This window comes from Microtus pennsylvanicus, chromosome X, assembly GCF_037038515.1.
Source record: "Microtus pennsylvanicus isolate mMicPen1 chromosome X, mMicPen1.hap1, whole genome shotgun sequence".
NCBI classification, from domain to species: Eukaryota; Metazoa; Chordata; class Mammalia; order Rodentia; family Cricetidae; genus Microtus; species Microtus pennsylvanicus.
Genome location: NC_134601.1, coordinates 23,302,714 through 23,315,349, shown reverse-complemented (window position 1 = coordinate 23,315,349; position 12,636 = coordinate 23,302,714). Strand labels below are relative to the sequence as shown.

Below are 12,636 nucleotides of genomic sequence, written 5' to 3'. Positions count from 1 at the left end.
CTCTCTCTCACACACACACACACACACACACATTGGGTCTGCAAAGAGTGGACCATCTACACTCCAGGGCCTGAACTATTGGTTGCAGATAGATTGTGAATCATTAGAAGTCATTGCTTTCCATTGTCTACCCACTAGTGAGCCCACCAGATTTCAACAAATAATTACAAATAGATGATCACATAGGTGGTCATGGTTAGACAAAGTGGTTTAAAAAGGTGTTAATCTGGAAGAGGGACTTGTGGGGTAGGGGCTTATTGGGTTGCAAGGGCATTAAGAGAAGGTGTCAGGGACAGAGTGATCAGACTGTAATGTATACATGTAAGAAATTGTCCAGGAATAAACTTAATTTATATTTTTTAAAAAATAAACAGCCAAAGAACAACAAAAAAACAAAAGAATACAGCAAAACAGAGGCAAGCTTGAAAAATGATTTCTTGAGAGAAGATATTCAAATGGTCCAACAATCATATGTTCAATGTGATTTTTTACTAGTAAAATGCAAATCAAAACTGCAATTGTATCGTCTTATTAGGATGGGTACTAATGGTTCAATAATGTCTGATCAAAAACCAAAGTAGGAGCTGAAAACTTGTCTCAGACCACACATAAAGCCCCAGGTTTAATTCTTAGCACTAAACACACAGTGAGAATGGGAGAGTGAGAACAGCACATGCAAGAGAAACACCTGTATCGCCCAGGACATGTCAAACACAGAAACCTGATGCACTGTTGTTGGGTATGAAAATGGTGTAGTCACTGTGAAAAACAATATAGAGATTCCTTTAGAAGTTATTTATTTATTTTGGTTTTTTTTTTTTTTTTTTTGGTTTTTCAAGACAGGGTTTCTCTGTAGCTTTGGTGCCTGTCCCGGAACTAGCTCTTGTAGACCAGGCTGGCCTCAAACTCCCAGAGATCCGCCTGCCTCTGCCTCCTGAGTGCTGGGATTAAAGGCGTGCGCCACCACAGCCCGGCTTTCCTTTAGAAGTTAAAAGTAGAATTACCAGTTGGGCGTGGTGGTGCATGCTTTTATTTCCAGCACTTGTGAGGCAGAAGGGGCGGATCTCTGTGAGTTTGAGGCCAGCCTGGTCTACAGAGCAAGTTCTAGGACAGGGTTCCAAAGCTATAGAGAAATTCTGTCTCATAAAAACAAAAATAAATAAATAAATAAATAAATAAATAAATAAATAGCATTACATATGTCTTAGCCAGGGTTTCTATTACTGCGAAGAGACACCACAAACATTGCAACTATTCTAAAAGGAAAGATTTTATTGGGCTGCCTTACAGTTTCAGAGGTTTAGTCCAATATCATTATAGTGGGACATGGCAGTATGCAGGCAGATATGGTGCTAGATAAGGAACTGAGAGTGTTATATCTTGATCCACAGGCAGCAGAAGGAGACTGTGTGCCACACTGGGTAAAGCATGAGCATCTGAGGCCTCAAAACCCATCCCCACAGTGACACTCTTTCTCCAACAAGGTCAAACCTAATCCAACAAGGCCAAAGGCCACACCTCCTAATAGTGACATTCACTATGGGCCAAGCATTCAAACACATGAGTCTCTGCATGCCATCCCTACTCAAATCACCACACCATATGATAAAACAATATTTTGTCTCAAAGACACCTAGGGAGATTCACAAGAGCCTAGAGACAATGGCAAAAAGAAAACATAGAGAATGTCAGTTATTTGGGGCTGGAAGAAGGAAAAAGGACAAATGTGATGTTTAAAAGACAGGTGTTTTTACTTTTTGGAAATAGAAGTATTTTACTGATTTGTTGCACAAAGATCTATCACGTTTTCTCACCTACAAAGAATCTATCTCTTTATCTATCTGACATGAAAGTAGAGTCAGGGCTATTTTAGGGGAAAGAGGGATCTATTATAATGGGAAAGAATGAACAAGATAAGGTAAAGAGAAAAAAAGACATATATTACATGTTTTCTCTGATATGTAGAACATACATACATACATACATAGTTGTAAATATATATGATAGGAAAACAGAACTATTTATGGGGAGAAAGAGGACTAGTGGGAGGGGAAAGGGAAGGAAGAGAGGGTCATTGGGGCAAATAAGAGCAAACCACAATAATGAACATTTACGAAATGTTCTAATAAAAATCATTATATATAAATTGAAGAAGCAACCATGGCCTGAAAAAGCACCTGTAAATTGTGGCTCAGAGACTTGACAAACCTGGAATGTTGCAATGTATAAATGATCCCACAGTTGTGCCAGTGAAGGATACTGTACCACATCGCAGCACACAATTTACCAGCACTAGAACAACTAACCAGTAACCAAACAGCTACCAACCACAAGACAGCGCAGGAGCCAATAATCGGCACATGCAAAACTGCAGCAAACATCTGCTGTGTGGGACCCACATCTGCAACACCAGCTGAATGCAGTCCACACTATTCACCTGCATGTTAATAGTTGTTGGTAGATAAACAAAAAAATCAATTATAATCCAGTCTTTCCACTCACTGTGTACCCATGGTGATATAGTATATGTGTGTGTATTTGCATGTAAGCATCAAAACTGCTGTGTTTTAGGAATATGTGTATATTTTCTCCTCTGGCTTCATGTGTTCTTCACATAGGTGTGGTATGACATTCATTTGTACCCTAATCCCAGTTTTTTGTTGTGAAGCCATTAGGTTGTTTTCAAAATTGTTACATTAAGCATTTTATTTATATATCTCATGGAAAGCAATATAAAATATGTGACTCAGAGATCTTAAAAGCATGAACTGAATCTCCTTTCAAATGGAGGGTAGGGGATGAATTTTCTGTTCACATCCAGTCAGTAGGTCCTGCTTTATTTTTAATCCAGCCTTGTTTCACTATAAACCATGGAATAACCACCTCAGTGAGCAAGCTTAGAGAGATGTTTATAAGAAATGAGAATAGATACTAATGGGTAAGTTCTTCTTAGAGATGAATAACACAGTAATAATCCAAATAGACAAACATATCTACTACTGTAGTTCCAATGTCTGCCTGGTCTATAAAGTGTTGTTTTTTAGCATAGCATATGGATAAGAAAGAAAATAAGCACTTTATGTGTTAGTATTGCTATATAAGAAAGAAGGATTACTAAATTACATGTGCATAAACGCCTTCAAAATTATACTAAGGTATGTATATTGTTCATCTCCGTTTATTTTCAGTCACAGCAAGTCTATGAATGGCTATTCAGCTGAAGTCAATCATTAAAATGGTCTAATCAACATCCTTTTATTAAGGAAGGCTGCATCATAGCTACACAGTTTGGATTTCAAATAAAGAAACTTGTTCTTTTCAACTAAAGAGGAAATAGATGTTTGGTCTCTTTTAACTCCTACAATGCAAATATGACTTACGTATTACACACACCTGTAGGGGAAGCCCAGCCAATCACCTTCCTTGAAGGGCAGGGTCCCCTGAGGTTATTTTTTACTTATAAAGATTGCGGGTGTGCTCCCCGCGCGTTCCCTTCTGCTTTCCTGTTCTCCAAGGGAACCTCGGTTTTGTAAGTGCTTCCCTTATTAAAGCTGAATATTTTATTATAATTTCTGTCTGCCGTTCATTTACGCCGTAACACATGTCCATGGGTGGGGAGAAAATACTGCATTTCCCTAGCTACACTAGCGTTCTTAGCATTATGCCCAACATGATCAGTATAAATCAGGGCATCTGGATAATGTTCAAGAATCAGTGACTCAGTGGGTGATGAATATTTGGGGGTGTCTACCACAAGTATAGAGAGTTTAGATGTCGCCAGTAATACTAATGGAGTTTTGACAGTTTATGGCAAAATTCTGTAAATATTCCTTTGAGGAATTGAGGAACTTTGAATCAGTGTGTATGTGACCAATAACTAGGCCCCTCAATCAATCTCCAGGGACTGCATGAGAAGTAGCTATCTACGAAGATAGATAAACTTGGAAAGAAACTGTATAATCCTCCAACACATTCTTTTTTTATATATATTTATTTATTTATTATGTGTACAGCATTCCTTTCATGTGTGCCCGCAAGCCAGAAACGGGCACCAGGTCTCATTATAGATGGCTGTGAGCCACCATGTGGTTGCTGGGAATTGAACTCAGGACCTCTGGAAGAGCAGTCAATGCTCTTAACCACTGAGCCATCTCTCCAGCCCCCCTCCAACACATTCTTTCTTCTGGTTCCTGTAATATGATCTGGAGAAAAGATCATGTCCAGCTAACAGAGCATCTCTAATAGTATTATATAGCAGGAGGAAGAGGGATCACCTGAATCTCAAAGAAACAATCTCTGCTGCTGCTCTTCGAACTTTACATAAAGAGAAACTGGCTGGAGAGCATCTTGCAGGGCTCTCAAAATGGAAGTAAGCCAATGAGAAATTGAGCAGAGTCCAATTTAAGATGACACTCTCATTGTGTTTTGGTAAAATAATTTTATCTGTATTGATAGTGACTAGTGGGATTAGAAGCTGACTTTCCTCCACTGCTACCCTCATCACATCTGCCCACTGGAAGCACTAGGAAGAGTGGTTTGATAACCATAAAAATCAGAACATTCTTTTATTTGTAGAGCCATACATAAATTTCATAGACAGCACTGACAAGAGGACCACTCTCCTACTCATGCTAGATTCAAGCAATTCCTCCTACATTCTATTTTTGTTAAAAAAAAAAAACAACTTTCAAGAGACATGGTTTTAGCATTTATTTCTCAAATATGGTATTTAGCAAGACACAGACCTCTCTTCTTTAATCTCTTTCCTCCCCCTACCTCAGATTCTGGACAGAAATGAGTTCAAAAGCTTTCTTGGGTTCTAGCCTAGTTAGGGTACATTTAGGCTATTCCAAATCTAGGAAGTATGCTTGCATTCCATTTCCACTGCCCATAAACATGAATCAAATGTTTGCTTTTTAATCAAAGACTTTCTTTTGTCTTTGAATTTCTTACTTGAGAGACTTAGAATCAGACATCCTAAGATATATTATTTGTAGATTCAAAAAGCAGAAAGGGATTGTGGACAAGCAAACCTTTCAAGCACATAAATGGAAGCGAGAGGCAGATAGCACGGTAATTAACACAGATGAAAATAGTTTGCATTCTTCTCTCAAATTCATGCGGGTGATAAATTGCCTTAGCTGCAAACTTTATTTTCAAGTTGTAAATCTTCATATGACTAATGACTTCCTCATACCTTGTAATGAAATTAGAGAACAAATATTAAGATGTAGTCTTTATTTATCTGGAAAATTATACCAGAACAACAGCATGAAATAAGGGCTACAAGTTGTTACTTAATGGGCATGTTCTAACTCAGGTACATCATTATTATAGGTAGACAGAAATGCAGGATAACTATAGTTCTTAAGCTCATATCTTATCGAGGGAGGTTAAAGATATCTAGCTTATGTTGGGAATATTTATTTTCATTTGAATTGCATTACAATAATAAATGTTCAGTTGATTTGACAGGAAGATGAGAGAGATCTGGAAAACATCTTTAAAAGTGCATTTGCCATACCTAAATATGCTTGCTGTAGAATGCTTTTTGTCAGTGACCACCTCTGTGATCTCTAATGTCACAAAACACTACAGCCCCTGTTAAATCGAAAGAGCACAGCACAGAAGCGTGTCTGTTGCCCTTTCTGAACATTCAGTCTAGGCTGATTTCTGCTTTCAGAGTTTACCTAGAGGGGCTTAGCTCAGATCTTAGAGCAACTTTCAAACATGAGCTTTTATTTCTGAATACCAATCACCCTTTTCTTTAAAAAGGATGTTCTAAAGCAGAGGTATTTCCATTCTCAAAAGCTGGAACATAGCCAGCTTTAAGCAGAAGTATGAGAAAGCTGGCTTTGATGCTCAGCTCTGCAATTCCTAAATCTCAAGTCTAATCACACTGGCCAATGCATAATGTGAGAGACACATATAGAAAAAAAAAACACTGATATAGAAAACTGTAAAAATCGCCTTGTGGTGGTGGCACATACCTTTAATCCTAACATTTTGGAAGCAGAGGCAGGCTGATCTCTGAGTTTGAGACCAGCCTGGTCTACAAATTGAGTTCTGGGACAACAAGGGGAACACAGAGAAGCCCTGTCTTGAAAAAAAACAAACAAAAACAAAAAAACCTGTAAAAAATTATGAAGCTTATTAATCTTATAAGTTCATTGCAGTCTGAATGCCCACTCCTCAAAGATGTTATGAGACATACATATCCTCTGAAATCTAGTCTACTTGTGACCTTGTTCATTAATGAATTTGATAGCTTTCTTGCTCCTCCGTTAGGTAAGGTGTCTTACCTAGTGCTGCGATTGCTGAGACAAACACCATGACTAAAAGCTACTTGGGGAGGAAATAATATATTTCTTCTTGCATAGCTTGGGTTGCACTCCATCACTGAAGGAAGTCAGTGCCGGAACTCAAACAGGGTAAAATTCTAGGGGCTAGAACTGAAGTAGAAGCCATGGAAGAATACACTTACTGGTTTTGCTTCCTCTGGTTGTTCCACCTGCTTCCTTATACAATTCAAGTCCGTCTCAGGGATGGCACTATCCTTCATAGACTGGGTCCATTCATAGAAACCATTAATAAAAAAAAAAGGCTTTGCTCTTAACCGCTGAGCCATCTCTCCAGCAAATGTAACAAACAAACAAAGCAAGCTCTGAAATCTGAATGGAGTCATTTTTTTTTTTCAATTGCGCTTCCTCTTCCCAGAGAACTCTAGTTTGTGTCAACAAATTAATGACGACAACAACAACAATAACAACAACAAATATAAGAAAGACAAATTCAATACTGAAATGCCCAGGAGAACAAACTGAGTTCCCTCCTTATTCTATCATTCCTTATATATAAATTTTTAGTCTACTTAATAAAAAAAATTGATTCTGTCAAGTTCTGGAATAATAATGATTGCAAACCCTTAAAAATATATAAACTTAGCCAGGCGGTGGTGGCGCACACCTTTAATCCCAGCGCTCAGGAGGCAGAGGCAGGCGGATCTCTGTGAGTTCGAGGCCAGCCTGGTCTAGAAGGGCTAGTTCCAGGACAGGAACCCAAAAGCTACGGACAAACCCTGTCTCGAAAAATACAAATATATATACTTAATTACCATTTGAAAGAACTGAATATAAAAAACAAAGGTGGTCAGAAAATTGAAGGAGTTTTAGCCTTTGAAAGAAGAAAACCAGACTGTTGAGAGTCACTGCTTTAGTTACAGTTTTTATTGCTGTGAAGAGACACCATGACCATGGCAGCTCTTATAATGAATGCTGGGAGAAAAAGGGCAGAGTCACAAGACACCATTTAGCTGCCACCAGGGACAGAATAGCTAGAAACTTGCCAGTAAGCCACAGCTACGTGGTGATACACAGATTAATGGAGATGGGTTAAATTAAGATGTAAGAGCTAGCCAATAAAAAGCTAGAGCTAATAGTCCAAGGAGTGATTTGATTGGTGCAATTTCTGTGTGGTTGTTTCAGGTCTGGGTGGCTGGGAATGAACAAGTGGTCTCATACAGCAAATTGGCACTCCACTGTGGGTAACTACATCCTCATAAAAACCTGAGAGAGCTTGAAAAGGAATTCTAGACACACACACAAAAAAACAGAGTTTAACACAGTTTCTTGCTCTGTTTGCTGACCACATGCCACAGCTACTTTAAGAGAGGTCCTCCTGATTTAGTGGTAGTAGAAAAACAACCCTGCACAGTTTCAAAACAGTGGCTTCCTGAGCCATGCTGCTAGCATGATCTCTGACTCTTTTGGGTAGGTCTGGCTATGGAGTATTTAAATGGGATTTGTGAAAAGAGTGCTACAACTTGTTTAATGGCAACAAAAACATGCTGCGACTCAACCCTGCATCTGGGGCATAGAGAATGGCTCTCAGAGGCAATAAAAGCATCTCCTCTTACATGTTGGACTGGGCAGAGCCAAAGGCAAAGTATCCTTAGTTTTAGTAATGTTGCTTAGCATTTTAAGAAGTGCTCCTGGACAGAAAAAGATTTCAGATATACAATAGGAAAGAGTCAGACATAAAAGACCTCTAAACAAAACAAAGTATGTTTGAAAAATGTACACAGGCTTGGGAGAGAAAAGAAAAAGTAAAGAGACAGTAAATGTAATTTAAAAAAGCACAGATAGTCATAGATTAAAGGAGTAAAGATAATAAAATAAATATTAAGATATAATAGAGTAAAAACAAATAATCCACATAAAGGTGAACTATATACAGAGAGTCTAGATAATATATATTATGGTGTTTTCTTTAAATATTTTGACTGTGAAGGAGCTAAGTACAAAGAAACATTTCATTGTATAGGCTGCTAAGATAAATCTGCATGCCTATTTTAAAGGTATCTTGACTTCAGAATTTGGATCTAAGGATTTGTTGCTTTGGAAAGAAGTTCTTCTTTTGTTTCCACAGAGGATGAGAACCTATGGATTTCTTCCAGACTAATGTGGTTTGATAGACCAAAACCCTCTGAAAGGCCACCATAAATATACCCCCAAATTACTTTGCCCGACAAAAAGCAGGAAGCAGTTTGGAGAGAACTATATCCAAATTCCTTAAATGATTCTTTATAAATGTTTGTTTAACTTTAAAGGGGGATATGCTAGAGAGATTAGGATTGGTATGGATCTTGGTCTATTGATACAAATTTTAGGCCAATCATATATTTCTGCTCTTGATTAAGCTATTGTGTTTGTATAGCTCATTTAAAAATGCAATGTACAATTAAGAAATATAAGTTAATAGATAGTCATTTATAATGGTCAAACTTGTAGTCATGTTAGTTAGGTTTTCTGTATGTACAGAGATATATTTCAGATGGATAGTTTTTAAAGACTACAGAATATGGCATTTAAAATGTTTTAAGAACTTAGGACTTTTCATGACAGGAATATATATCTGCCCCTGGTAGTAACAATCTACTTCAAGAGGATGATGGCATTTAAGAGGTTCCTTCTGTAGTTAGTTAGCCATTTGTGCAAGAAACTGCTCTTGCCTGGACAGCTTGATGTTATGCTATATGAACTGGACATGCAGTACACACAGAGAAATGACTGTTAAGGTTTCCTAAGGAAGGTGAAACAGTCCTTTCGGATTCCTGCTTCATGAAAGATACTGCCAGACATTCTGCAGGACACAGAAGAAAATGACTGACAAACTGCCAATATTGGCAGAACTGTGCTTGAAATTTCCTGCTTCATAGAAAAGTCTGCAAGATACTATGGGCACGTGGGCTGAAGATTGTATACTCCAATGATACCGAAGAACTTTGCGTGACTGTCCAGGCAGTGAAATGTCTCTGTCATTTCTAGAGTTTTGGAAGTTGCCTACAATGCACTTCCTGTTTATTTAGGCAATATTATATCCTTCTGGAGTCTTTGATGGAGTTGAAGAATAGTTATAATTATAGTTTTTCTTAGTTATGATAAGAAATAAAGTAGATATAAATATTGTAACTGCAATTCTTGTTTGAAATGTATTTTTTATATGTAATATTACTATGTTAAAGTTAAAAACCTTTTTATTTAAACAGAAAATGAGAAAAGGGGAAATGGTGTGGGAAGTCCTTCTGTATATGTGTTGCTTTAGTTGGTTAATGAATCAAGAAGTTGCTCTCAGCCAATGGCTTAGCAGAATTTAGCCAGAACTTAGCCAGGCTGGAAGATACACACACACACAGACACACAGGCACACACACACACAGACACACACACACACACACACACACACACACACACACACACACACACACATATATATATATATATATATGGAGAGTAGAGTAGGTGTAATCAAAGAGATACCATGTAACTGCCAGAGGGGAAAGATGTGAGCTGCCAGCTGGAACCTTCTTGGTAGGCCACGAGCCTCATGATAAAATATAAAATAGTAGAAATGGGTTAATACTAGATATAAGAGCTAGCTACCAATACGTTTAAGTGACTGGCCAAGCAGTAATTTAAATAACATAGTTTCTGTATGATTGTTTTTGGAGTCTGAGCAGCTGGGAAACAAACAAACAGCCTACCTACAACAGGAAACAATTAATTGGGATGGCTTGCTTAGAGTTTCTGAGGTCCAGTCACCACGGCAGGGAGCATGGCAAATATGTATGCAGGCAGACATAGCTGAGATCTCTACATCTTGCAGACAACAGGAAGTTAACTGAGACACTAATTAGTATCTTGACCATAGGAAACTTCAAAGCCTGCCCCCACAGTGACACATTTGAATCATACAAGTATTTGGATTCCCAGAAGGAAAGAATGGGAAATAAACTATATACAGGTGATAATTGTGCAGTTCTACAAGTAAGCTAAAGTCACATACAAGTACAAATTACAAAACCTACAACAGATTTAAATGATGTACTGGTAGCAGAATATTCTGTCTAGTAAACAGTGCTGAAAAATGTATATACCTGTGCTCAATGGGAGACTAGGACCCCATTTTCTACTATATATAAAAAGGAACTACAAAATGAATTTAAGACTTAAATATGAAATGTGAAATTGATATTACTAGAAGAAAATGGGTTAAATGCTCATAGGCATTAGAATGAGCAAGGATTTTCTGGATAAAAGCCTGAAAGACTAGAATCAAAAACAAAATTAGTCAACTATTATTGTACCAAATCAAAATTTTGGTACAGCAAAGGAAACAACTGAGAGAAGTCCACAACTATGGAATAGGAGGAACTCTTTGATACTTATACACTGTAGTTAACTTTATAAGATTTTCACAGGATTGAGTTCATTAATATTTACTCAATCATCGAAGGAGGAGGATACTATGAGGTCCCATCATTTCCAAAGGGATTCTTGCCAAAGAATAGTTCTTGGCAGGAAGGTGTCAATTTATTCAGTAGGGTAACCACTGAAAAGTTGCATTTGCTCACTAAATAACTTTCCATCCAATTTGGGCAAGTAACTTTTTTAAAAAATGAATTTCTGGGGCAAATGTCCAAGAACTTTTTTAAAAAAAATTTTCCCCCTTAACTAGTTGTTTATTGGCAGTGGGCTGGAAGGGATGGCAGAATTAGCATTCACAGACAACAGTGCACCGGTCATGAGGGCAACAAGAGTGATGGGAAAGCCTGAAGGCCCCCTCTTCAAAGGTAAAGTGGGTAGTCAGAGGCCTGGAGTGTTGATGGGGCAGCCTTAGATCACCTCTGCTTAGTAGGCATGGTTAGAGATGAAGAGAGATTCGCTGGCTGAGGCTCCAGACTGACTACATGGGGTGTAGTTTCCTTGACAAACAAGGCTGTTGGCCAGGGCTCGCTTGATGTATTCCTCTTGGGCAGCCTTCAGGTTCTCCTTCTTCCCGCCCCAGGCCTTCAGAGCAGAGGCCTGCAGGGCCCGGCCATAAGAGGAAGTCAAGGCCCATGGCTTCAGCAGTGGGCACTTGTTGATGGCATTGAGGTTGATGGACGCCTCTTTCTGGCTCTGCCCTCCAGACAGGAAAGTGACTCCAGTGACAGCAGGGGGCACTGTGCACTGCAGGGCTGTGACAGTTGCCATGGCAATCTCCTCATTGGAATATTTCTGGGTACAAGCATGGCCTGGGGTGACCATGTTGGGCTTCAGCAGTGTGCCTTCCAGATAGACATGGTGGTCACTCAGAGCCTTGTACACAGCAGCCAGTACCTTCTCAGCTATATACTGGCAGCGCTTTAAGTCATGGTCTCCATCAGGGAGGATATCAGGCTCCACAATGGGAACAACACCATTCTGCTGGAAGATGCTAGCATAACGGGCCAGAACATTGGCATTTTCCATGATGGCAAGGGCTGAAGAAGTATGCTCCCCAATCTTGAGCACACAGTGCCATTTGGCAAAGTCAGCTCCATCCTTCTTATACTGAGCACAGCATTCTGACAGCTATCCAGCCCTTGGGTGATGGTCTCACCATGGGTTCCTGCCAGGGGTACCACGCCTTTATCTACCTTAATGCCCACAACACCGCCTTTGGACTTGATAACTTGGGGGAAGGGACGTCCATCATCTGCCTTTTGGTAGAGTGTTTCGTGGAAGAGGATCATCGCCCCAATGCAGTGAGTAGCAGCTGGCGGTAGAAGCGCCTGTTCTCTTAGGTGTTCTCAGTGCCAATGGACTGCAGTCGCTTAGCAATGCTTTCAGTGGACTCATGTGCAGCCAGGATGCCCTTGCCCGAAGCCACAATTCGGTGAGCGATGTCAGACAGCTCCTTCTTCTGCTCCGGGGTTAGTGCTGGGTATGGGTAGGACATGGTGCCACTTGCAGCACGTTCCTGGCACAGGAGGGGGTGGGTCTGCCGGGTACGGCGGCGGGTAAGCGAAAGGACAAAGGAGCGAACGCAGATAAAGTCATCAGAACCCCCATCTGCGCGTGTTCCAAAAGAACACAGCTTATTGAGCTGAGGGGGAAGACGGTGACCTATTTTTATTTTTTAATTTTTTATTGTGCTATATATTTTTCTCTGCTCCCCTCCCTTCCTCCACCTCCCCTTCTACCATCTCCCATGGTCCCTGTGCTTCCAATTTACTTAGGAGATCTTGTCTTTTTCTACTTCCCATGTAGATTAGATCCATGTATGTCTCTCTTAGGGCCCTCTTTGCTGTCTAAGTTCTCTGTGATTGTGAAT

At 39.5% G+C, this 12,636-nt stretch overlaps 1 pseudogene; it reads right to left on the bottom strand.

The window, feature by feature from the left end:
* Window positions 1-11,140: 11,140 nt before the first annotated feature.
* LOC142840718 (fructose-bisphosphate aldolase A pseudogene) lies at window positions 11,141-12,349 on the bottom strand (annotated as a pseudogene).
* Between the last annotated feature and the right edge of the window lie 287 nt (window positions 12,350-12,636).